Source organism: Lucilia cuprina, chromosome 2 (assembly GCF_022045245.1).
Source record: "Lucilia cuprina isolate Lc7/37 chromosome 2, ASM2204524v1, whole genome shotgun sequence".
NCBI classification, from domain to species: Eukaryota; Metazoa; Arthropoda; class Insecta; order Diptera; family Calliphoridae; genus Lucilia; species Lucilia cuprina.
Window position 1 is genome coordinate 7,208,935 of NC_060950.1, and position 26,627 is coordinate 7,235,561.

At 27.6% G+C, this 26,627-nt stretch overlaps 1 protein-coding gene across 2 annotated transcripts in view; it reads left to right on the plus strand.

Moving 5' to 3' along the window:
- The first annotated feature begins 621 nt into the window (after positions 1 to 621).
- Positions 622 to 26,627, plus strand: part of LOC111682340 (location of vulva defective 1) — a 94,152-nt gene continuing 68,146 nt past the window's right edge. The window contains exons 1-3 of one of the 2 annotated variants that reach the window (XM_046949625.1): positions 622 to 904; positions 1,944 to 1,987; positions 2,105 to 2,260. The gene's annotated coding sequence lies outside the window, so the exon portion shown is untranslated. The remainder of the gene's footprint in view (positions 905 to 1,943; positions 1,988 to 2,104; positions 2,261 to 26,627) is intronic. The other variant, XM_046949621.1, reaches the window with a different exon arrangement.

Here is a 26,627-nt window from a genome sequence, read left to right on the forward strand (position 1 = left end):
ACTATAGACTAGACTATAGACTAGACTATAGACTAGACTATAGACTAGACTATAGACTAGACTATAGACTAGACTATAGACTAAACTATAGACTAGACTATAGACTAATCTATAGACTAGACTATAAATTGATGTTTTACCACGCTCGCCCTCATCTTTCGTGATGATGGGTTAATGCATAATTCTGCAATAAGTGCGATAACAGACCATAGTGCAACGGCTTAAATTCTTAACTCTGGCTATATTTGCGCTCTTTTATTCCTTTAGTAGTTTGTTGGTGTACAAAAAAAAATAACAACAACAGAAAAAGGTGACTAAAAAATTCATTTTTTTTCAGGCAAAAGTGTGATGTCGAACGTAAATGGATTTTTTTTTTGAAATATGTTGGGTTTGGTTGGTTTGTTGAGGGACGGACATACAGACTAACTTAAGCTGTGGTTGTTGTAGCTGATACTTTTTTTTAAATATTGTTTAGTTACGGTTTGACTTTTGGCTGCATTAACGTTTTAAGTTGCTTAATACTCTTTTTTATATGTATAGTATATATGTGTATAATTTTTTTAAAACATTTTATTTACTACAGCTCACAGACAACACAAATCGGCAGCGCTGAACGACAGCGACAGCAGCGGCAAAATTAAAAAAAATGAACAAAAAAAGAAATAAAACACTAAAACACACACTAAGCGACAAAATATACAAAAACACAAACGGGTCGTTTTAGTGTGTTTAGTTAATTTAGTTTAGTTAGTGGCGAGATTTCAAGCGTTAAGCTTGTGTGAATTTGATTTTTCGTGAAATTTATATTTTTTTTTAGAGAAAAACAACTGAATAGAGTTTAAATTTAATGAAATTACTTTAGAAAACATACAACAACAAACAACTTGTTTGTTAAAACAAAAAGGTTTATATTATTGAACACGCGTTTTGTATTTTTGTGCTAAAAATCATTAAACTATAATTTTTTTTGTTTAAACTTTTTGGGGGTTTTTAATAAAAAAAAAACAACAAAAAACTAAAAGTAATAGCTGTTAGCTATTTATTGTATTAACAATAACAAAAACTAATTTTCAATTCATTTATTTGTTTGTTAAACATTCAGCTCAGACATTAAACTTTAAACAATTTTATTTTCAACTGAGAGCGAATTTTTTTTTATTTTTTATTTAATATTTGTTTTTGTTATATTTTTTAGTTTTGCTCGAAAATCCAAAAAAAAAAAAAAAATATATGAAATTTTTATTCGTTAAGAAAAAGAAAAGTTTAAAGCAGAGAAACAAAAAGAGTTTGTAAATAAAAATCAGAAAAAAATTATTTACAAAAAAAGACATGCAGTGAATTTTTAAAATTATTAAGTGTTAAATACCATTACAACAAATACAACATTTAAACAAAAAAAATTTTAAATTAAAGAGTCAAACAAAAAATAAATATTTTCTTTTCGTATGAATAATTAAACAAAAAAGTAAAGTTTTAATATTTTTTCCATTAAGCGAACGTTTCAATACATTAAATTTTTTAAAATAGTTCAACAGAAAAAAAAATTTTTAAGAAAATAACTAAATAAATGTTTGTTAAAAACTCAACAATAAAAAGCTATAAAAATTAAATTAATTTACAAAAGAGAAAAAAAAAATAAAACAACAAATTTCGAGTTTATTAAATCGTTATTTTCAATTTGTTTGTGGTTACCAAGTGAAACGTTAAATTTGTTTAAAACAACAAAAACACCACAAATATTTGTTTATGGCTTTCTTTCTGTTTAACTAAAAAAATAATAAAGTTTTCCTTTATTAAACCTTTCGTTACAAATCAAAAATCTCTTTTATTTCATTTTTTCTGTCTAAAACTACAACAACAAGTTCATTTAAATAAATTACAAAAAAAAAAAAAAAAAATTGTGTCAATTTTTATTTAATTTTCTATATGTGTTTTAATTTCAGTAATAAAATTTAAATTTCCAAAAAAAAGTGAAAAAAAATTGAAAGTAAATTTATTTATACGTTTTCCAAAATTATCATCATCATTGCTATAAAAATTCAAAATTACTTTTCAAATCGTGTGTAATTGAGATCTAAGCTACCATTTTTTATTTATATTGTAGCAAACGCTTTGATTGTGTTGAAAATAGAAAAAAATTCAAAAAAAAAAGTGTTAAGAAAGTGTTAAATTACAGCCGGCTTTTGCGGTAAATTGTAGCAGAGAAAAACAAATAAGTTGTGTCTGTTTTGTGTGTTATCATTGATATATCTATTCAAAGGTAAGAAAACATTTTTTTAACAAATGAATGGAAAATTGATATTTGAGATATTTATTAGATGGAAATATTAACAACTATTTATTTAGAGAAATATTATGAAATTATTGTAATTAGTCACAAATAGTAAAGTTAATAATTTTCCAAGGAAGTTAAGTATTTCGCAACCGGTAATAGCGTGACAAACAGTTTAAACATTGAAAAAGTGAGGGAGATTCTATCAATTCATATAGATTAGATAGATATTCATATTAATGTAATCAGACCAGGCCTTGGGAGTGTTAATGATTTCAATTACAATTAAATTTAAAGTAATTGTTTACCATTACAGTTTACTGCTTTACCAATTACTTTTAATTGTGAATTTTAATCCTTTTAATCACTTGAAATTTGTAATTAGTGATACCTTAATTACAATAACAAGTAATTGTAATTGGTTACTTGTGGAATTACTCATTACAAGGAATTGTTATAGGAAATTTTTCAACTACAAGTAATTGCAGTCAATTATTTTTCAATTACACATCATTACAAGTAATTGTAATTGATCAAAATTCAAAATTACTATAACCTGAAATTGTGAGTTTTGTTCTTTTTAATTACATGTAATTTGTAATAAGAGATACTTTAAAAACAATAACAAGTAATTGTAATTGGTTACTGGTCACATACTCATCACAAGCAACTGTAATTTGAAAAACTTCAATTTCAATTAAAAGCAATTGCAGTTAGTTATTCCTCAATTACAAATTACAATTAATTGTAATTGATAATGTAATCAATTACTTTGTGTAATCAATTACTTTGTGTAATCATACCTGTTATAGACCAAGACATAATAATTCTTAAAAAATTTCTCCAAAACATTAGGTTTTTAAGATATTGTATCATAATGTTTGAAAAATCTCATATATAGAAAGTATGTTTCATTATCTGAAGGACCAAAAGATTAAACTTTTCAAGATACAAAATTTGCAATTATAACTTTAATATTCTTGATAACAAAGGAGTTTCTCTTGACAGCCGAGAACAAGTCTAATATTAAACTCTTATTACACCATCACTGCTCTATTGGTTAGACAATGTTAGAATTATTTGTTAAAGCTGGGTCGAACGACTGTCATTAACCTAGTCTAGGTTATATTAATCTCCGCGGTCCAAAATTCTGTATCCATTACTATGCATCACATCAATGTTACCATGTCTATGCAATATCTACTCATTTTTTTGCACACAGTCGGAAAACTTTGCCCAGGAGTAAATTTATTTCCAGATCTTCAGATCCTGGCTTATTGTAGAACATAAGTTGTAGCGAAGTCAATTTCGTTCATTCGTATATATGCATGTTACCTTGGTGAAGCCTCCACCTTGGTGTTATTGCAATTCCGGGATATAAAGAGGTGGCCAATACCTCTAGTCTGACCGAGACTAAAAATTGGTTATAGTCTACTGCCTGGCTTAGTCCTTGCATAGATTGAAAAGATGTCAGACCAAAGCACCGAATAATCTGGTACTACGGGTGGCCAGTTGCCCGCAGGACTATGTCCTGGCTGGTAAGTTGATAGAGGTTCCTTCGGGATCCACGTAGTGTGGGTTACGGCGGGCCTCACCCACCCGTTTACCTATAATAAATGTGTCGTATGTTTTTTTCTTATGAATGTGTCGTATGAATGAGATGTGTGCTGGGTTGTATGATGATAAAAGGTATCATATACAAATGATACCATTGAATTTTTCTTCCTTGTCCAGATATATTCAGAGTTCATATCAAAATTACCACAGTGAGTCCCTGTGAGTAAAAACAAAGTCCTAGGCTTATTTGATGGATTCGTACTTCGCTCCACCGGTTATGTCTCTAGGTAAAGTTGCCGAATCAACTGAGTCCATCCTATGGTCAGAGATTAGATAGCTCAAGTACTTCAGCAAAGTGCCTGTACATGGACCGCTCAATTCCATGTACAAAAAATTGCCACCTGAGATCTTTATTAAAGGATTGTCAAAGTTTATCGAGTGGATAAAAAAGGCCACCGTGGAGTAGGGCATCATGCCACTTACTCACGTAAAACACTCGACATCATATGAATGAACATTTAGAGAACTAACTATAGTAGGCGTTGCACCTCCTATATAAGAGGCGTGGAACCTCCTATACGAACTAAGTACCGAAAATCGTATATGTATATAAGAAACTATTTAAGCTAGAATCCCTAAAGTTTGCATGAACTACTGTGACTTGCAGGGGTCACAGTGGTTGAATGAAATGCAGGAAATTTATATATCTGGGAAACCTTAAGAGCTGGAATCTTCAAATTTAGCAAAAGCAACAAAATGTATAGAAATCAACATTTAGAAACTATGGGAGAACTATCAATAGTGGGCGTTGCACCTCCTATATAAGTTTATTTATGGTAAAGAGAAAACCAATTTTGATGCAAAACAAAATCATTTAAGAATGAAGAAAAAGCATTTTTAGAAACTTAAAGTTATTTCATCTGTTGCTGAGTTTAGTTTTTTTTAATGTTTAATAATACTAAAACTATATTAATTAGCATAATATTGTTAATTAATGTTAAATATTTATACATAAAATATTAATAATACTATTTTAATGTATGTATGTTTCATGGGGAATTAAACACCTACAACATTTTTCTTTAATCTTATACTTATTAAAAATAAAATTCTTATAAATTATATGACATTATTAAACATTTGTTTATAATTAATTATTAAATAATGACAAAAAAAAACTACTTTAATTTTAATAAAATGTTTATTTTGCAAATGTTCAATAACTTTTAATAACGTCCGTCATATGACGTTTTGGGCATATGAGTGATAACAAACGTGTGTTAATTTTTATTATTCATATTTTTTTTGTTATTTTATTAATTTATTTAATATTCTGGGCAAATCTATAATATTTATTATTAAATAAAAAAAAAATAAAAAAAACTAAATGGTTGGGTAAAGACCTCTTAAAATGGGTTTGGTTTTGTTAATGTTAGTATGAATGTGTGTATGTGTGCAGTTGTTGTCTAGTACTTGATTCATGGATATGTACTTGTTCATGACTCTAAAGTCGGTTGTTTGATTTGTCGGTGAGTCAGTAAGTGTTTGACTGTCAGAATAACTATTGGATTCAAAGTTCCTTTAAAGTTTCTTTTTATCTGTTTTAGTCTTTCTATGATTTGCTTTCATGTGTTGCGTGTGTTGTTCATTGTGGTTCGGTCATTGATTTGTTGTCTTAAACATAAAAACAGACTTCAATTACTATTATAAAATATTGTTTTTTTTTAATTATAATTTATAAGAATTTTTATGTAAGCATAATTCTATTTTTTTTTATAAATTTCGCAAATAATAATAAAATGAAATAAAAAAAAATTATATACTTTCAGTTCATTAACATTAGTTTTAGACTTCAAGTTGAAATTATTTTTAAAGGTTTTAGATTAAAGTTTATTTCCGTGCAGTTACATATACGATTTATTAAAGGCACAACTTTAAATAGAACTAGTCACTGTAATGTGTGCCTTTCTCTAGCTTTAGCTAATATGGCTGTGAGAAACATATTAGGTCATGTAAACTTTTATAGAGAAAACTAACTTTTTTCAAATAAAACTTAAATTTTTTATAATCAAATTTACTCCATAATCAACACATGCCTTTAAAAAAAAACCCTCATAGATTATTTCAATTAATTGTCTAAAAAAATCTTACCTAACAATTTTTTTTATATATATCCATACTACTTTATTGCCATTATTTTTGACTTATTTAAATTAATATAAAAGTAAAATTACCTCTATTATACATAATTATTATGAATGAATTTTTTGTTTATTTTAATTTCTTCTATTTTATTATAGTTTTTACTTCTTTTTCGTTTATAAAATATTTTTGCCATATTTTTCCATATACACCACATATTTTTAGTTTTGGTTATATTTGGTTATAGTTTACTACTAGTTGTTGTTTTGTAATATAAAAACAAAAGTTTTTTCATTTTGTAAAGGTAGTCACTATGTTGAACATTAAAATTTGTTATAAAAAAAATCATAAAAAAATTTTGATAAATAATTGTTAACAAGTTTTTGTTGTCCCAAACAAATATTTTGGGTAAATTACATTTTTAATATTTTTGTTTTTTTTTTTAATATAATAGGGTTGCACATTTGGATTAAAAATAATTCGCTGTACAAAAACACTTGTGTTTTTAATTATTTTGATTCTCTCAATCATCACTTAATGATTGAACCAATTAAAAAAGTATTTTAATTTGAAAATTGGATACAGTTTTTTTAAATACCCTACACCACTATAGTACGCACAAGATAATTGGTCCTACATCCAGCATAATGTATACCGACCGACTCAAAAGCACTTTCTGAGCCGATTTAAACATGTATGTCTCTCCAGTTGGGTGGTTGTTTATGTAAACCTTTTGCGCAAAGCACAGGCCGCCATTTTCATTGATATATTGATAAGATTTGGACCAAACGTGATTTTTTTCACAGGGACGAAGCCTATTGAAAATTGTTGGTCCATTAGTTGAACTAGTCCTTATACAACCGTAGCTCCTGATGAGGGCTTTTTATGTCATAATTACTTCAAAAATACTACAGTCTCTCTAAAAATTGGCAGAAAGAGCTTAAAATATCTTTAACGTTCGTAATGAAATTCTGCTAATAACGAATAACCACCGACCCTTTATGACTTTGTGATACAGTACACACAGGTGATCCTTTTGTACTAGTTTGTACTAATTGAAAAAACGACAACCAACCCGGTAAATTCCAATATATCTACCCACAGTCACATGACTATAGCGTCTGTTGATTTGGAGACAATAACACCTATAGATATCCTTTTAGTAGTTTGAAGCTCGAACACCATTAATTATACCCTACTACACTTTAGTGGAAGCTCGTAAATTGGATTTGTGCTGATGTTTGTAATGCACAACAATATTGCTTCTATACAAAATCGGCTTAGAATCATTTTCTTAGTCGATTTAACTAACTACAGGCTGCAATTTTGGAGATAATTTAATGAAATTAGGTACATGATGTTCTATGGTACCGGAGAAGAAGTCTATTGAAAATTGTTAACATCGGTCCATTATTTTCAGATCATATATTAGTCAGATATGACCTGAGCATAAGTCCCATATAAAACCAGAAAAAGAAACAGGAAAACCATCGATAAAACATTGATCAAAACCATTTAAATATAACTCCAATAAAATGTCTAGTTTATGCTGAACAAGTGCCCACGTAAAGCAACCATCCGACATCATACATTTCAACATTCGGCTTCCGACATATTTACTATATCAAGACATTTCCTTCGTATAATTCCACAGTCACTAAGGTGGTACCTATGATAAGTCCATGTAAAGCAACCATCCGACATTAGATCACTAATGCCAACGACATCTCAAACACCTCTCTCCAGACACACAGAAACACTTGTAATATCTGGTCAATACCTCTATATATTTAAACTTATTCCGAAATATTAAGTTTACTGCGATTAAAATAAAGAGTATATAATGATTTGGATTTCAGATCACCAATGCCAACGACACCTTATACTCTCTACTGAGAAACTCAGTAACACTTGAAACATCATGACACAATACCTTTACATATATAAAATTATTCCGAAATATTAAGCTCAGACCATTACAAAGCATTTTCTTACAGCGTTTTGGATTTTAAATACAATTACCATGAGTACCTTTAAGGGACATCACCCATTGATAGTACATGACAAATTCTGTGTGCAACAGGCTTCGTAATAGCCGATAAGATGGGTGTTTAGATCAAATTACATCGAGGGATCGTTTGACACGTTATTAACTGGGTATTGTAATAAGACTAAAGTTATTGAAGACTTCTCTAAAGTAACATTTCCCCTGGCGGTATATAGATATCTACACTATACGGTTGTAAGATCTTACAATATTGGCAGAAACATTTTCAGAAAATGTCTAACAACAGTGTCAAGTTATAATTTTTGTCTTTATGGTTTTTCTGACAACATTCTAAAGCTAACATTTAAGTTTAAACGATTGTAAGAGATTTTCTGAACATTTTTCTGCCAACGTTGTAATATTTGACAATCGGGTATGAGAACAGTTCCACATGTTTTTGACAAAATTGCTACATAAGATCAGCAAACGAAAACTCATGATTTTTCTAGAAATTTAAGTGAGGGGGCGGCCTAAGAGGGTTCGATTGTCGCTTTAAATTCGAATTAATTTATTTAAACAAAAATCATGATTCATATTAATTAAATTTAATTATTTTGTATGCATGCATTTAGTTAGTATAAAGTATTTTATTATAGTTTTTATTCAACATGAATCACATTAATGGTTGTTTTTTTACAAATGAACAATCAACCAACCAACCCATCTAATTAACTTCGAATCTTTCCTTTTCTTAATGTTATATTGTTTGAATTGAAGGTACAATCATACTGAGCAAATATTTGACAAAATAGTTATTTTTCAATAATCGTTTTTGTATTATGTTTGCACAAATATTCGAACAATGTGAACAAACCTTTTTACTCTTATAGTAAAACAATAAAATTAAAAAAAAAAACATTTTAATTTGATAGTTTTTTTTTTGTAATTTTTACTTACATGTTTGTTATTTTAAATGATATGTATATTTTGTAGTTGTTGTGTTTTTGTTGCTGCAGTTGTTTGTTGTACGAATTGATTTTAATCGTTGATATGTACTCTGTACTCTGGTAATTCGTAATTGAATGTAATTAAAGAAGCGTGCAACAAGTGAAAATCATTTGCAAATATATATAGAAATTATCTTTCTTTTTTCGTATTTGTATTTTCTGTTCATCTGTAAAGATAAATAAAAAAAATAAATGTAATTAATTTTTAAAAGATTTTTGTTTTTTTTTTTTTTAAACTCGAAATAAAACATTCGAAAAAACATTTAATTATTTAATTGTTTGATTTATTATCTTATGCAATTTAATATACAATTACCAATAAATTGCATAAATTTATGGAGAATTTTCTTTTTGGAAGAAAGATAAATTTACGAAAAATTAAATATAGCAGAAATGGGTTAGAGTGTCTGCAGATTTTATGTAAGATTTGAAAGTCGACCAGTTATCTTTTTTTGGGAATAATAGAAAGGAGGATGAAACAAATTGCATACATTTGTAATACCATAATATACTACCAGACTACAAATTGGATTGCACACCAGGCTATCTACTAGACTTAGACAACGCTTATAAACCAGATTATAAACAAGAATTTACAGTAGACTATAGACTACAGTCTAGACTATATACTCAACTACAGATTAAACTATAGACTAGATTATAGACTAGACTATATACTAGACTAAATAATAGACTATAGACTAGACTATGTACTAGACTATAAACTAGACTATAGACTAGACTATAGACTAGACTATAGACTAGACTATAGACTAGACTATAGACTAGACTATAGACTAGACTATAGACTAGACTATAGACTAGACTATAGACTAGACTATAGACTAGACTATAGACTATACTATAGGCTAGACTAGACTAGACTAGATAGACTAGTTGGTGTCTAAATTTCATCAAAAAAAAAACTTTCGATTAATTTTTCTCTCGTTTAGTGTGTTCTCTCTTTGCCTGCCACTGATTGAAAGCCATCAACACACCAACAACCTATCTCAACTATTATTCAGTTAAAACGTTTAAACGTTAGTTTTCAATTATTTTAATTTTTCTTACAATTTTTCAGCAATCCAAGTTAAAATGCAAAAATCGTTTAAAAACCTTAATCCAAAACTCGTGTCTACATTAAACTATTTCTTTTTTTTCGTTTTTTTTTTGTTGGTGTTATTAATAAACACACAAACCAAGTTAAATACATGTACTCATTTATATATTCCAACTAATGAAAAGAAATGATGTTTGAAATAACAAAAAAAAAAAAAAAATGTTTGAATGAAGCTTCATTAAATATTCAAAACGTTTAACGTAGACTAAAAAAAACAAAAAACATAAACATTTTTATTTATTAAAACAATTCAAACATGTATTTTGATAATTTGCATTTTTTTCTTCAAAAAATTTAAACCAAATAAAATAAGTTATAAATATTTTAAAAGTTTTTTTTTTGTGTTTTTTTTTTTAAACTAAACCACTAACTAAACAGCAGTTGTATGGTATTTAAAAACATTTTAGTAGGCCTTTTTTGAAATAACTTTATATAAAAATTTAACATAATTTTATAATAAATTAATTAAAATACCATTTACTGTCATTTTCAATTTTTTGGAATTTTATTTTTTGTTTTTTTGTTTTTATCTTTAAATACAAATTTAAATGTCACATTTAACATCTTTAATGTCTTCAGCAAGCATCATATACCTTTTTTAAATTTAGCACTTACTTAAATTTTTTAACACAAAAATTTAAAGTTTATTAAAGTTGTGTTTTTGTATTTAAATTTTTTTATTTATGGTTTTCATATTAATTTTTAATTCTTAATAATTCTTTTTTTATTAAAATTTTTCTTTATCTTTTTTTCCACTTATTTTATTGTTGAGTATTCTTGGGGTTTTTAGTGTTTGATTTTTTTTGAAGAATTTCTCAAGGGTCATTATAACAGGTCTCTTAAGTCAATTTTTAAAGGTTTTTTTCTTTGTCATTTTTGTAAGAAAAAAAAAATAAACAATACAAATAAAAATAAATCATACAATATGGTGGGGTATTGTAGTTTTTTATTTATCGAGTTGTTTCAATAATAAATAAAAGATTTAATTCTTTTTTTGGAATAAATTAGTCCAAATTACAGAATTTAAGAAATGAGTATCTTTGTAGACGTCTCTTTTGCTGAATAAAGGTATTAGTTTTAAAGTAGTGGTTAAAGTTTATTTCAATGTTTTTTATAGTTTAAATTTTAAACACAAATTAAACCTAAACTTTTAAAACAAAGAACTAGTCTGGGAACCATTCTATAGACTGATCAATATTAAGTTGATGGACTAGTAAGACAGGTCGGTTTACAAGTATAATCACTAGTCTACTTACTAGTCGACTGAACAGTCTATTGACTAGTCAACTGGCTATTATAGGGACTATTCTTGTAGTTATTTTATTGACTAGTGTACTAAATGGTTCCATGATAGTTGACCAACTATTATACACCGACCGAATATTTCACTTAATTGATTGTCTAGTCTACTGACTACTCAGTTGGCTAGTCTAGGGACTATTTTTGTAGAATGTATAGTCGATGTACTAGTGTACTAATTGGTTTCATACTAGTCGACTGACTATTCCACTATTCTATTGACTGACGAGTCTACTGTCTACTCGGTTGGCTAGTCTAGTTACTAGTCGACTGAATAGTCTAGGGGCTATTCTTGTAGCAAGTCTATCGAATAGTCTACTGAATAGTACACTGACTAGTCTACAGACTACTTAGTTAGCTAGTCTAGGGACCATTCTTGTTGTTAGTATAGTCGATTGGCTACTGTACTAACTGGTTTCATACTAGTCGGCCAACTATTCCACTATTCTATTGACTGACTACTCGGTTGGCTAGTCTACTTACTAGTCGACTGAATAGTCTAGGGGCTATTATTGTAGCAAGTCTATCGAATAGTCTACTGAATAGTACACTGACTAGTCTACTAGCTAGCATTGTCTACTTACTAGGAGACTGACTAGTCTAGGGACTATTCTTGTAGCAAGTCTACTGACTAGTCTACAGACTTCTCTTGTAGGTAGCCTATACTCAATAGGCTGTGACTAGTCCACTTACTTGTCTATTGTCTAGTCTACTGAATAGTATTCTGACTAGACGACTGACCATCCTACTGATTACTCTATTAACTAGTCGACTGACTAGTCTTCTAAGTACTCGACTGATTACTCTATTGACTAGTCGACTGACTAGTCTTCTATGTACTCGACTGACCAGTCTTCTAAGTACTCGACTGAGCAGTCTTTTGACTAGTCTTCTAAGTACTCGACTGACCAGTCGATTGACTATTATTCCGATTAGTCGATTGACTAGAATGACTGAAAAAATGGGGACCTATTCATGTACCTAGTCTGTTGATTAGTAGACTAATCATTCTATTCAATATTTCACTGATGAGTCAATATTTCACTGATTAGTCAATTGTCCAGTCGACTGACTAGTCTACTGACTGGTTTTGTTTATTGACTAGTCGATTGACAAGTCCACTGTCTTTGTTAAGGGAATATTCTATTGCCCAGTCGACAGGATAGTCTAGGAACTATTCTACTGAAAAGTTTAGTAAAGGGACTATTGACTTGTCTTCGTACTATTCTTGTATACAATATTTTTACAGAACTTCTTTGGCTTTCTGTAACAAAAGTAAAAATATCTTTAAATAACTAATACTCCTATAAAATATTCCTTTAAACCCCTTTAACACAGAAAATAATTCTTAATTTTTTTCTTTAAATTTACTTGTTCAATTTAAACTAAACACCCTGTTTAACTTATAATTACGAAACCATTAAAATTTTAACTGGAAATTTAAATTATTTTCTTAAAAAATGCATAATTCTTAATAGTACTGGACAGTCATCCACTGCTATTTTGGGAACATAATAATTATGGATATTTAAAAAAAAATGTCAATAAATTTGTTTTATCATTTAAATTTCCACGAAATATTTATATTGTTTTTAACAGGTTTTCCTAAAAAAATACATTCACATAGATAACAAAATATAAAATACAAGATCTTCTTACGTTTTTTATTTATATTTTTTTTGTCATTTTGCGGTTGACCATTAAAAAATGAGTTTTTTCTTTAAATTAAAAAAATGCATATTTAAGTGGAAAATCCACTAACGATTGACGCAAAATGAAATAAACTAAACAACATTTACGTTTTTTAAGGAGAAAAATGTGTAAAAAAATTAAACGTTATTTTATTTTTTTTCTTCCATTTAAATTGAAAAAAATATGTGTCAAGTCTCAACTGAAAATAAACAAAATAAATGGATGAATGAATGAAAGAAATTTCTGCTTTGACTTTAATTTAAGTGAGTCACTCTAATCTATTCAGTTTAAATTTTTTGTCTTAAATTTTTTTTTCTAAACTAAAACCTGATTTAGAGCAAAAACAAATTGTAGAGTGATTTGTACTATTTTCATATTTAAATGTTTTGTTTGTTTTTTGTTTGATTTGTTAGCAAATTTTTTAAATATTATGATAACACCTGTTATTTGCAATGTGACAGACAAAGCAAGTGGTTAGAGAGGTAACTAGTGAGATTACATAGACTATAAACTAGACTATAGACTAGACTGTAGACTAGACTATAGACTAGACTATACCTTGGACTATAGACTGGACTATAGACTAGACTATAGACTAGACTATAGACTAGACTAGACTATAGACTAGACTATAGACTAGACTATAGACTAGACGATAGACTAGACTATAGACTAGACTATAGACTAGACTATAGACTAGACTATAGACTAGACTATAGACTAGACTATAGACTAGACTATAGACTAGACTATAGACTAGACTATAGACTAGACTATAGACTAGACTATTTACTATAAACTATGATATAGACTAAAGTAGAGACAAGATTATAAACTAGATCAGACTATATAGTAAACTATAGAACAGGCTAGTTTCGGTGTGTCTTGAAGCCGAACATTTTGCGATTTTTTATTCGAAATTACATACTTACTGTTTCGGTGGAACCTTTGCATTTGTGTTTCTTTTCTCAACTAGTTTAAACACCTTCAAAAAAATACCGCGTTTGGACTTTTTCAACAATCAACTATGAGCTAAAGAAAATAAACATTTAATTGTTTTTGCTTGAGAATTAAAAACTGTTGTTTAGTTAAAACATTTTAAGGTTTAAATAGTTACGTGTTTAGTATAAATTTTTTATGGTTAAAATATAACAAACTTGATTAAATGTTTGCGTATTTTTTTTTGTTGAAAATAAAGAAGCAAACGACTTAATCAGGTCAATTTTAAAACAGCAGCTAAGATTTTTAAATGAACAGAAAATTAAAAATACTATTAATGCAATTAAGTTTTTAGAAATTAAAAAAATATATATGTATATATATTTTTTTCAAACAATGAGTCAATAACATGAAGCATTAAACCGGTAGTTCAAAATTATTAACACTAACTGAACCTACTGAACTACTAACTGAACTAAGGGTCCATGAAAAATAATAATATTTTTATATTTAACTAAATAAAATTTTTGTGAATTTTAAAAATATCCTCTACAATTCTAAAACAAATATATTTAATGATTAAAATTTCTTACTGCGTTCTACTGTTTGTTGAAAATTTTTGTTAAATATAGTGTTAATTTTAAAATTACGTAGTATGTATTTTGCAATTTATTTGTTAGTTTTATGTTTTTGTTTATAACAAAAGAATTTTTTTTATATTTTTCAATCATTTAAATTATTATTTATGTTTTTAGTTATTTCTATTGTTTCCACTTTTCTGCCATCATTTAATCATCAGCTCATAACCATGTTTAGGAAATTATTATGAACTGGAACGTAATTTAGATTTGTTTTGTATTTCGGTTTTTTCGCAAATGAACACATCATTATTCAATTTAGTTAAATTTTATATAAAACAAGTGGCATTTTTTTCTTGCTTGTTTTGGCAAAATATTTAAATTGAAATTTTAAATTTTTTTTGTAAAATTCCACATTGATAATTATATTTTTGTGGTATAAAATTTTAGTTAAAGCGTTATAGTTTATATTCTAGCTACTAGGCTAAACTTGCCTATAGTTTATAGTCTAGTCTATAGTCTAGTCTATAGTCTAGTCTATAGTCTAGTCTATAATCTAGTCTATAGTCTAGTCTATAGTCTAGTCTATAATCTAGTCTATAGTCTAGTCTATAGTCTAGTCTATAGTCTAGTCTATAGTCTAGTCTATAGTCTAGTCTATAGTCTAGTCTATAGTCTAGTCTATAGTCTAGTCTATAGTCTAGTCTATAGTCTAGTCTATAGTATAGTCTATAGTTTTGTCTATAAACTATTATATCTTAAGTTACAGATAGAACTTTTAAACTTGCATAAAAAACTGGCACAAAACAATAAAAGTGGGTTCATTAACCCTCAACTTGACCCTCAAACGCAAAATACAAAAAAAAAAAATTTATTACTCAACATCTGACTTGAATGAAATTAGACTTTATTGTTATTAAAAAACCTACATCAAGGCCAATTCTTATAAAATGTTTTGTTTTTAAAAGTTATAATTAACAGTTTTTTTTTAAATTATAACCAACTGGGGGTTAATAAACTCAACAAAATCTTAAGCTTTAGTTAAAACGTTTAAAAACAACAATATTTTATTACAGAATACATTTAAAAAAAGTAACACCCATTTAATCAAGCAACAATGCAAAAATCTGATGATTCATCTAACAAAAATGTAAAATTTAAAACATTTTTACATGCTGAGATTACAACGTGTAAATCATGATTAAACATAGAAAAAAAAAGTTGTTAACAAATAGTTTTTTGTTTTTGAAAAAATAAAATAAACAAAATTATTTGATAACTTGCTGTTTTTTATCTTAACATTATAATTATACTCATTATAATTATTAATTATTATGTTGTAGAAAATTTAGTTCCCTTTTCAACACAGTTTTTAATTTCAAAAAAACAAAAATTTAAAAGGGAGTTTTGTTGTTGTGATTAATTATAATTAGTTAAACAAAAATATAAGCTGCACATGCAAAGCACGTTTAAAATAATGACAGATTTTTGCTTAAGGCCAGACAGACAGACGGACATGTATACATATAAACATGGCCTAAAAGAGGGCTGCTGCATTAAGTGTTTGAAAATTAATAGAAAAAAACAAACTGAAACAGTAGCTAAAACCAAACCGTTAAATTTGTAATTTTTTTATGTGTAAAAATGTTAATAAATCAATTTAATTTCTTTATTTTTGTTGTTTGTTTCTTTTGGTCTTTTAAAGATTTAAATAATTTATTAAGCACGTTTTGGTAAATGTGTTTATATTTATCTTTCACTCTCTATTAACAAGATTATTTAATCAGACAAACTAGAAATGTTTTAAAAAAATACAACAAAATGAAAACAACAACACAAGAAGAAATTAATGAATTGACAAATTAACAAATTAATAAATTTTTGTATAAAAAAAAGAAATTTAAATTTAAATGTGTGAGAAATTTATTAAAGAAATTTCTATGATAAGTTATTATTTTTAGAAATTTTATTTAAGAGGAATTAGTAAAAGAGACTTATGCAAGGAAGAGTGGTAAGTAACATCAGTAAGAGATTTACAATAGCTGCATGAACACAGTAATACATTGAATATAATTCTCATTTAGTTAAGAATGGTCACTGGTAAATATAGATATAGTAGTATATTTGAAATAATGGCATAAAAATATCCAAATCGGAAGGTGAGGTTGTATGGGAGCTAATTGTGCCAAAAACACGTTACGTCAAAATTTTATCAAAATATCCTGTACTTTGCACACAAGGTTTACATGGATAGCCAGCCTGCCGGACAGACGGAAGGACGGACATGTTTTAATCGACTTAGAAAGTGTTTCTAAGTTAGTGGGTGTAGTACCAGCGGTGTAGGGTTTTCAAATTTGTTTAAATAAATGTATTTTACAAAAAGTTTAAGAATTGTTAACGTGGATTACGATAGACCAGTGCATTACATAAAGCAAAAGCTATGAAGCTTCTTCTTTAGTCGTAATTTTCTAGACATACCCAGCAGAAAAAAGAACTTCCAAAGAAGCGAAAAAGGAGTAGAATTTACTCCATGAATGTATTGAAAAAGACCTGAAAAAGTGATGATTTTAACACAGGCTTGTCATAGGAAGAGTGTCCTTTTTATTTGATTCCAAATTCACTACATTTAAAGTCATTATATGTTCTTTTTTTGGAAGTTATTAGGATATGAAATTGTAGTATTGGAAAACATAATTAATAAATAAAATTTGTTTAATTTAAAAATTTTCAGTACAAAAAGCAGTTATTGGGATACGTCATCAATGTATACAATGTACAAAGTAATCGTACGTGCCTTAACGCATACCAAGCACAAAATATGTAGAAAACTTTAAAAGGCTGATACCAGATAGAATGCCTTGGTCGAGCGGAACATAAAAGCAAATACTAGTAAGAATATGTTTCAACATAGACGGCTTTAAATTGAGGGACAAAGTAGGTCTAGGGTTCTATATTGAAGGTTCAGAAACAGAAATAGACCACCGTTTACTTAATCATAACATAAGTCTATAGCCTAGTCTATAGACTACATCTCTTAAGCTAGTATGTAGCTTGTGTTTAATTCCCTTTTTTCCCCTCTTCCGTGGACCTAAACTGACCTAACTTTTAACTAACCAATTGTTTACATGAGTTGAAAAAGATTTAAATGAAAGATAAATTTAAGCTGTTAATTGTTGACATTAGGTAGACAATGTATTTCATATGTAAATAACGTTTTTTTTTTGTATTATGAACAAATTAACAAGTATTTAAAATCTTTGTCAAAGGAAATATTTTGTTTAAAAGAATAGTTTACATTACGTAAACAATTGATAATAATTAAAATTTTTGAGTAAAAATCAATATAGGACTATGACGATAATTCTATACTATTTTAGGTCGTCAATTTTTAACCCAGAAATCAAAGTATTCTTTTGTAAAGGACTGAGAATTTCTCCATTAAAGATAGTGTGTCCTGAAGTTTTAAAAAAATGACTTTATGTTAAAGCTTTTGTCAAAAACCTGTATTTACGAACATTTCACTTTTAAAATCTCTTATAGTTGCTGAGATATCATCCGTTGAAGTTGAAGGACGGACAGACATAGTTAAGTTGAATTAGAAAATGTTTTTGAATCGATTGGAACATCGTCAAGTACTTGTGGAGTTTATATTTTTCTTTGTTCTAAAAATAATCTACAAAGAAAACCATTAATATACCAAAGATCATGAGTTTTCAAGCTTTAGGTGCAGATATCTCGAAAAAGATATATAATGGACTTTCGGATGAAATACAAATAATGTTATCTTTGTCCTTTCTAAAGGTATAACGTTCGATTGACGTCAGATTCAGCGCTGCTCAATACTTTAGGATTTCAGGGTTTCGATTTTTTCGTAATTTTTTTCGCCTGTGTTTTTTACATTGGTAAACAAAATGTAAACAATTGTTAATTAGTAAATATATGTAAATTGTAAAACAAATTTGAGACAATTTCAAAGAAAATTTGTATTTTAGTAAAGTTTACATAAAGTAAAATTAAGGTAAACAATGTAATCAATACAAAAATATAAGTAAAAAATGTAAAAAATCAAATCTACTTAATGTTTATCATGTGTAAATTAAGTAAAATATTTAAAAAATAAAAACAAGTATGAATGTTTTCTTGGACATGGCCGACCATATAATAACCTACACCAGTCAGTGTGTTCAAAATGTGGATTATGTTTGTTTTTAAACTTAATTTAAGAGGGCTTATATATCTTGAAATTTCGACCTGTAGCGTGCGCACAAGGTTTACATGGACAGACAGACGGACGGACGTAGTTAAATCGCCGCAGTAAGCGATTTTGAACGGATTGGTATACTTTAAGATAGGTTTAGCGCCAATATTTTTGGATGTTACAAACATTAGCACAAACGCATAATACCCTCCCCATTATTGTGGTATAGGGTATAATCAAGGGATTCCCTTAAAAGAAAATATTTTAATAATATTTCTTAAGAATTTTTAAATGTTTACCTAAACGTAAATTAAGTGTAAACAATATATTTCTGACTAAAAAATCTATAAATTCTTAAATGCATGTATTTGTATTTCTTAAAAATTTATTTTAAATATTTAAACATAAATATTTACTTTAAATCAAGCAAATAATTATAATTTAAATATGTATTTGAAACAAACACACGAACACCATCTCTAGATTAAACATTTATTGTTAATAAAAATTAAACGTTTATTTAAAATATAATTTAGTTTATTTTGCTTAAATAATAATTATTATCAAAAAAAGGTGGGTTTTATTTGTGCAGTTAAAAAATTTAAATCAGTCAGTTGGTTGGTTGCTCAGTTTATCTAGATATGTTGAAACCATTCAGATATCATTAATTTCAATGTTAATAGTTTATTGTTTAAAATATTGTTGTTTAATTATTATTATTATTTTAAATAATTAAATGCAATCAATACTATATGATTTTTTTATTTCTTACTTTTTGAGGCTTAACAGAGTTTAATAAACTGTAGTTAAAAATATGTAGATGTTTAAATTGACCTTTTTAATGAATTCTGTTTAAAATATTTAAATAAATATTTGATTTTGTTTTTTTTTTTTTTGAATTATCATGAAATGATGATGATGACATTTGCTAAAAAATAAACTTAAAAATTCTGAGAATTCTGTAGAAATCTATGAGTTTTTTTGTCAATTTTAAAGAAAACAATAAGGAACTGTTTATTTAAAATTTTGCAAATACAAATAAAATTTAAAAAAATCACCAGCAAAAGGAAACGAATGGATATTTACATTTTAAAATAAAATATGTATTAAAGTAATTAAAATTTCAAATGCTAAGTAGTTGACATTTTGTAAACAATGTATTGTTTATGCAATTAGTGTATTTTAGATATTAAACATTTTTTTTACTTGAGGTAATTGTTTAATAACTCAAATAAAATATGTGTAAAATTGCTAAAACTTGTAAATTTTTCATTGTTGACATTTTGTAAACAATGTCAACAATGTATTGAACATGTAAATAATGAATCATATGCTACTTATCAAAGTTTAGAAATTTTAAATGTTTTTTATGACAAAAATCTACACTCGTCTACTGACTAATCTATTGACTACTAACTAGTCTGGTCTCTAGTGTATTGACTAGACCATGAACTAGAATGTGGATGAACTTATTAACTACTGACTAGTCTTCTTATTAGTAAATTAACTAGTCTTCTGACTAGTCTATAACCTGGTTTATTGAATAGTCTATGAAATAGTTTCTTGACTAGTTTGTGTGCTAGTATATTGACACCAAAGTAGTCTATGGACTACTAACTAATCTTTGTACTAGAATGTTCGCAAGTATATTAACTAGACCAATCTATGAACTCTAATGTGAGCAAGTCTAGTAACTAGTATATTGAATAATCAACTAACTAGTCTATTCTATAGTATATTGACTATAGCATGAACTAGAATATAGACGAGCTTCATAAATAGTATATTTATCAGTTTATTAACTAGTCTTAAGACTAGTCTATAACATTGTTTATTGTCTAGTCTATAACCTATTTTATTCTATTGACACCAAATTAGTCTATGTACTAGTCTATTGACTTCTAACTAGTCTTTGTATTAGAATGTTCGCTAGTCTATGAACTCTAATGTAAGCATGTCTATTAACTGGTATATTGACTAATCAACTAACTAGTCTATATACTAATCTCTTTCCTAGTGTATTGACTTGAGCATGAACTAGGATATAGACTAACTTAATAACTAGACTACTTACTAGTATATTAACTAGTCTTCTGACTAGTCTATAACCTAGTTTATTGACTAGTCTACGGACTTATCTATTGACACCAAACTAGCCTATGGACTAGTATATTAACTACTAACTGAGCGAGTCTTTTAACTAGTATATTAAGTAATCTATTTTTTAGATTGTGGGCGTATCTATTGACTAGTCTATGGACTGAATCTTCACCTAGTCTATAAATAAGTCTGTGTCCTGGTCTGTTAACAAGTCTAAATCTTAAGGTAGTCTATCAAATATCCTTTTGACTAGGCAACTGACATGTCTATAGGCTAGCCTATTGACCAGTTTATGGACTAGCCTATAAATACTTTCAAACCTTGTCATACCTTAACACCTCTGCTAAATAAAAAACTATAAATTTATTACCTTGTTAATAACGCAAATTTTAACGCCCTTTTTTGCGCTTGTTTATTTGTCAAAACATCTTATTATGTTATATTTATTAGTTTTTTTCTTTAAATTTTTGTATGTGCAAAAATACATAAAATGTAACAAAAAGTGACAACAAAATGACAAAACATTGATTTTCACAATAAAATTAACATTGCAAAAAAAAAAACTTTAACACTTTGTCTTTCTTGTCTTACATTTGACTTTTTTTAACATTTGTATTTTTTGCAATTTTTTCTTTTTTTTATAAAACAATACATTTTTATTTCTTTATGTATGCTTTTTTGTTGTTGTTTTTTTTTCCTGCCACTCTCATGTAACTCTCATATAGTAGTTGTACTTTATATTCAAGGTAATAATTTTACTTTTTAACTACATTCATTTACTTATACAAACTATTGTTTATGAGGTTGTCTTTTGTTGTGTGTTTTTTTATTTTTTGCAACAACAAAAAGTGCTTCGTTTTATATGAATGAATGAATAAATATGATGTATGTTTTTTTTTTGCGTACATATAGATTCACACTACATACATACACTGTATATTGTGATCTGTTTTTTTTTTTGTACTTCCCCCTACACATTTTTTTGGTTTTGAAAAAGGTGCAACGTTATGGTTGGCAGCCAGTTTTTTAAAGGAGTTTTTAGATAAAAACTGGTATAAGGACTATTGACTATTGACTAGAATAAGGACTAGTCTATGAGCTAGAATGTTGATGAGTTTATTGCCTAGTCTTTTGTTTAGAATATGGGCTAATCTTAGAATTGAAATGTGGACAAATTCATCAAGTAGCCTTTAGAGTTTGTCTATTGCCAGTCTACTTTCTAGTATGTGATCTAGTCTATGGGCTAGACTATGGACTAGTCTATGAACCAAACTATGGGCAAGTCTATAGACAAGACATATCCACGACGACAACGGCGTTCCCATAACAATTGGATCTACGCTCCGGAACGACCCGAGTCATACTCGACCAATAATTGTCAACCCAGCGACAGCTGCATCGATAGAAAGTTTTTTTTTCCCCAGGAAAGAACTATCGACCACAGTTAAGCTGTTACAACAACAAGACTTATCTATGAATTGTAATGAGGGAGACTCTATTAACTAGTCTATTAGCATGTTTGTGGGCGTGTCTATTGACTAGGAAATGGGCCTGTCTATTAAGGGTATAAAATATATCATTAACTAGCCTCCATGGATTAGTTTATTCTCTAGTGTATTGACTAAACTTTGAACTAGAATATGGACGAGTGTACTGACTAGTCTATTGGCTAGTCGATTGACTTCAAAATAATCTAGTCTCTAGTACAGAATATGAGTGGGGCATACACTAGTCTACTGACTAGTCTAATGACTTGTCAAATGTTTAATTTACTGACTAGTCTTTTGTCAGTTCTCTATTGTAGAATATAGTCGAGCCACTGACTAGTTTATTGACTAATAACTAGTACATTCTCTAGTTCTCTAGGTTATCCACTGACTAGTTTTCTGACTTGTCTACTGACTGGTCTAATGACTTGTCTACTGACTAGTCTAGTTACTAATCTACTGATTAGTCTTTAAGCTACTTTATTGACTGGTCTATTCTCTATGGTATTGTTATGATTATGGACGAGACTATTAATTAGTCTACTGACTAGTCTACGGACTAGTTTATGGACTTCTAATTAATCTATGCACTAGAATGTTGGCAGGTCTATTGACTTGACTAGTCTATGAACCCTAATGACTAGTCTGTTTACTAGTCTATGTATTAGAAACTGACATGTCTACTGGATTAGTCTATGAACTCTTATGTGGGGGAGTCTATTGGCTAGTCTATTAATTAGATAGTGGGCGTGTCTATTAACTAGTCTATGAACCATTCTATGCACTAGTCTATTTTCAAGTATTTTGACTAGATTATGAACTAGAATATGGGAAAGTATATTGACAATACAATTGACTAAATCATCACCTAGTTTATAAACTAGTCTATGGACTGGCCTGTTGACAAGTCTATAGCATTATGTATGATATTAACAAGTCTAACTTATATTCTTTAAATTAAGCTACTGACTAGCCTATTGACTAGTCTTTGAAGTCACCTATTGTCTAATCAATGGATTATCTAATAGACAAGTTTATGGACTAGCTTATCGACTCTTTATACCAGCTATAGTTATTAACTAGTCTGTGTGTAGCTGACTGACTTAGCTGGATAAGTCCATTAGCTCTATGAGTTAGTCTACTGACCAATCTACGAACTAATCAAATTTTTGTCATTTAGTAAACAATGTCTATGGATGGATGTATATAATGGAATCTAGACTAATATTTGGATTAAACTTTGCAATAGATTATAAATTAAAAGTCTACTAAATTGATTATTGACTCAGTCTATAAAAGAGTCTATAAACTAAGTCATATTTTTCCACTTAATGATTTTAAACTTTAAACCACTGGCTAGTCGATATGATATTATTGCTATTATCATAACATACCGCAGTAATAATACTTAACTGTTTTTATACACTACACAACGTTTTTCTTTTTGTTTCTGTTTCAAAAAAAAAAACAAGGGTTTTTCAAAATACACATCTAAAGTACATATATATTTTTTTGTTATTTTAAAATTTTTATTTCCCTTCTGGTATGGATTTCATAGTAAAACAAAAAAACCAAAAAAAAAGTTGTGAACAAAAAACTTATAAATTTTTGTGGTAAATTTTTATATGACAGAGTAATTTTTATATTTTAATATAAATATGACTTTATAACGTAATAACCGTCAGATATGAATGTAATAACTATTATACAGTGTGTAAAAATGCATCGTAGTATACATTCAAGTGTATTGTGTATAATGTATTTTTACATTATACATTACCAGTTAGCTACAAGTATTAGTGTGCCATATTTGTAATCGATATTTTACCTTAATAAAAGTTGTAAAAGTTTTTTTTTTTTTTTGTTTAAATACAAGTACGAGTGTAAATAAGTATGTAGATGAATTTGTAGATAAAATGCATACATCTATTGTTTACATTACATTCGTATACAAAAAGATTATTTTTTAATATATTTATGTATTTTACATTTGTACAAAGTATAACAAGTACGAGTGAGTTTAGTGTTTAATGTCTTTTGTACGTGTCTTGTTGAGGAGAAACAAAATATAAAGTTGATGTAACTAAAAAACATCAACTATTAATGAAGACAATGTTGTGTTAATTTTTTTTTTAATTAAATATAGTTTTTGTCTAAAAAACTGCAAACTATTTTACTTATGTATATTTAGCCCAAAAACAAATACTTAATTGAAAATTATTCAGAATTTGTTTGTAAATAAAAACAAAATTTCTTAGTTATTTGTAAAAATGGAAAAACCTAGTATCAACTCGTTAATCTATGTGTGAATGTTTTAAACAAATTAAATTAACATATTTTCTTTAAAATATTTTCCTAGAATTTCTTTAAATACTTTCACTATTTCTAGTTCAGTCTTTTAACAAAAAATCCAAGTTATTTGTTTTGTAAAACTTCATCAAAGTTTTCCAACACAAATCTGTACTATTTACAACTATTGATTTTTAACACCTCAACGTTTTTTTTTTTTGTTGGCTAAAGAAAATTTTTTTGCTTTAAATGTAACCAATTTATTTATAAGCTTACTTTTTTTTCTCCCATTAAGTTACCAATAACATTGTTATTTTTATTGAAAAAAGTGAAAAAATACCACAGCAACACCCTGGAAATTATTACAACAACAACATATTTACTAAAAGTCACACTAAATTACATACATATACATAAGTAATGAAATTTAATGTTTAGTATTTGTGTAAAAATTGTAAATATTTAGTTTTTTTCAAAAAAAAAAAAAAAACGTCCTACTTTTTCTCTATGAACATAAATGTTTATAAAAGAGAAGGAAACCCTTTAGTAGAACATTGAAAAAATATTTTTGAATTTGTCAAAGTAGACTATAGACTAGAATATAGACTAGGCTATAGACTAGACTATAAACTACACTATAGAAAAGACTAGACTATAGACTAGACTATAGACTAGACTATAGACTAGACTATAGACTAGACTATAGACTAAGCTATAGACTAGACTATAGACTAGACTATAGACTAAGCTATAGACTAGACTATAGACTAGACTATAGACTAGACTATAGACTAGACTATAGACTAGACTATAGACTAGACTATAGACTAGACTATAGACTAGACTATAGACTAGACTATAGGCTAGACTACAGACTAGACTACAGACTAGACTACAGACTAGACTATAGACTAGACTACAGACTAGACTACAGACTAGACTACAGACTAGACCATAGACTAGACTACAGACTAGACTACAGACTAGAATACAGACTAGACTACAGACTAGACTACAGACTAGACCATAGACTAGACTACAGACTAGACTACAGACTAGACTACAGACTAGTCTATAGTTCTAGTCAATTGAATATGAAGTTATATTATTTATAATCTGAACAAGTTTCAAATATGTAGTCTGGACTTTTGCTTTTATAGTCTGGACCTTTTTAAGTCTAGAAAAAGGATGCCTTATATAACGCAATATTTTTTAGTGGAAAATAAAAGTGTTTTTAACAATTTGAATTATTACATTTCTATAAGGATTTGGAAATGGGTTTCATTCTCCTACACATCCATCGCCTCAAGTTTACAATAAGTTGTCATGGTTTTTTCACAATAAATATTTATTTAAATAACAAAAATTTGAATTAAACACACATGGAGAGTCTTAAGGAAACTAAAAGATATTTAGAATAAAAAAAATAAAGGAACTTTATATATTTTCTTAAATATAAATGTGAATATAAAAGTAGAATATTTGATATTATGTTTCATTTTACAATGTAAAGTATTTAATGGAAATTGGGTATTAAAAAAAATTTAAATTTTCTCAGAAATGAAAGAAATTTAAAATAATATTTTAAAGTTTATATGATTGATTATAATAAAGGGATTTTTTTCGAAAAATTTGTCATAAAAAAATTTATCGATATATAGTTAAAAATAAAAACAAAATAAATTTTCCTTTAAATAATTTAGATTTATTTTAAATCCTACCATCATCAGCTTTCGAATATTTTGTGGTTTAAATTTTTTTTGAATCCTAATTTGAAATACTTATGGTTTTTATTTGTCGTTTTTGTGTTTAAAATTGTTAATTTTGTGGTTTATTCAAATCAATTTATTTGAAAGCACTAAACAATAACATTTTTTAATTTTTGTTTTAACATATTTAGTAATTTAACAAATGACAAGCGTTGCTTGTTAACAAAATACAAATAAAAAGCCTACATTTT